Here is a 2500-nt window from a genome sequence, read left to right on the forward strand (position 1 = left end):
GACAAAATAATGAACAACCAGAAATTAAGAGAGTCATTTATATGTGAGAAACCACGCAAACGTCGCCCCCTAATGATGATGTACGACGTACCGTCGTACATGTCTCAGGACGATGTAACGGATTGTTTATACGCACAGAATTTTGAGGAAAAAATGACTCGTGAGGAGTTTAACGAGCAGTTAAAAATACGATTTAAAGCAGGTCCTCGTGACCGAAATACGGTACACTACGCAATTGAGGTTGCACCTGCACTGAGAAAGCAGATAATAGTGACAAATAGGCTATATATTGGTTATAATGCAATTTCAGTGAAAGATTATACGGCCTTAGCAAAGTGCTCTAAGTGCCAAGACTACGGCCATGTTGCTAAATATTGTAACTTTTTGAAGCCCGTGTGTGGAAACTGCGGGTGTGACACCCATGACAAAAAGAATTGCACAAAAGATACTCCACTGTGTATCCCATGCAGATATCGAAAGCGAACATGTAACACTCCTGGTAAGGAGTGTTTGACTTACAAGTTACTTCTCCAGCGACTAATCCAGAGGACCGACTATGGCGACACGCTATAAGGTCACTCGAAGAAAGTCGCCAAGCAAAACATTGAGAGATGCGGGAAGGTGGAGGAAATTACAAGAGTCACTGTCCTCTTTGGATGGTGAGCAAGAGGAGGAAATAGCTAATGTTTATTCTGTTCCAGTGCCAACTGTACAACCGGAGATAGCGGACTTCTCGTGCCAGGTCGGAGGTTCCCCGGCCTGCCGGGGGAGTCTTCCAGGTTCGATGGTGGTGGAGGCGACTGGGCTGGCGGGTCTCACCTCCCCGGGTGGGGACAGCTCCTCGCGGATGGAGGGGGAGATCTATGCTGTGCCGGTGCCTGAAGTGCAGCCCGAGACGGAGGACTTCTCCTGTCAGGTCGGGTCCTTCCTGGCCTCCAGGGGCGGCCTTCCGGAGTCACTGGGACCGTCGGCGGCCATGGCGGTGGGTTCCGCTTCTCGTCGAGATGGGGCGGAGCCGTCGGCGTCTGCGTCTGATGGTCCTGCAAAGGGAACAGATAAAGAGACTGCAGACTTGATTAAAGTAGCCACGTCTGTAAATAAATTAACCTTTGGTGATGGTGTAAAAATGGATGAAGTAGATGAGACTGTAGACTTGATCAAAGTAGTTACATCTGTAAATAAAATAACTCTGGGTGATAGTGTAAATGTAGATGATGTAGAGGTAGACACTCAAGAACAGAAACGATCTTTTAACAATTGTCCGCCTGGAAATACATACCTAATATGTGAGGAGACTCTGCGGTTGTCTAGGTTGGAAAACTCACAGACTCTTAACGCCGCACTGAGGCAGCTGGTCCGAGCTGGGCATCCCCGTGGACATAAAATTACATTTCCAACTCTGGAGGATGCAGACTGTATAGAACTTGTTGCTTTAAACATTCCCACAGAATACGATAAACTATCTGATCTGGTTTCGAAAGTTTACATCCGGAGGGGTAGGAAATTTGATTTAAATAAAGTTTACGAAGATATGGTTAGAATGCACGGCAGAATCGCTTTTGATCCTGCCCAGGCTTGGCCTGCAAGCCACTTTTACACCAGATTCCCATGACTAGAATAAATTGTTTGCAGATAAATACAATGCGGAGCTCACTGGTTACTCAGGAGCTCTGCAAATTGGCTGAAGAAAGGCATACTGACATCTTATTAATACAAGAGCCGTACTCTGCCTCAGGCAGGGTCCCGGGCCTCCCTGGAACAGCTCAGGTGATCTCGATCGGTCAAAATCCAATGTCAGTCATTGTTATAATAAACAAGTTAATCAAAACTACCGTTCTAACACAGTTTTGTAATACACATGTGACTGTAATCGAGATAAATTATTGTAATACACACTGGTTCTTCATAAATGTTTACTGTCAATACAGAGACCAAATACAAATATACCTGAGGCATTTGACAACTGTTTTGCGTGCCCTGGCTGGCAGACCACTCATTATTACAATGGATAGTAATGCAAAATCCCCTCTCTGGCACAGTGGAGCCCAGGACCAAAGAGGAATTGTGCTCGAGGATTTCATAATGGAACATCAATTACATGTAATAAACCTCCCTGGCAACCCTCCTACCTATAGGAGTCGAGCTGGGGCAGCATCTCACATAGATGTGACGCTTAGTTCAGTTAACGTAGCAAATAATATTCAGAGTTGGAAAGTTCTAGAAAATCTCACAACAAGTGACCATAACATAATTGAATTTTCAGTCGCACTACTCGCGGAACACGTGCCAGAGGGGTGGACAACGCAATATGATTATGGGAGAGCCGATTGGGGCCTGCTGGAGGCAGAGTTCAATCCTCCAGAGTTGGAAGATGGCCCGTTTAACGTGGAAGAGGCTGTTGAGGCCTTGATTGTCTCTATAAAGGCGGCAGTGGCCGCAGCGATACCGACGCGAAGACGTCTCATACGCGAAACGACCTCTCCATGGACTCCGGAGCTCA

Source organism: Schistocerca serialis, unplaced genomic scaffold (assembly GCF_023864345.2).
Source record: "Schistocerca serialis cubense isolate TAMUIC-IGC-003099 unplaced genomic scaffold, iqSchSeri2.2 HiC_scaffold_1173, whole genome shotgun sequence".
NCBI lineage: Eukaryota > Metazoa > Arthropoda > Insecta > Orthoptera > Acrididae > Schistocerca > Schistocerca serialis.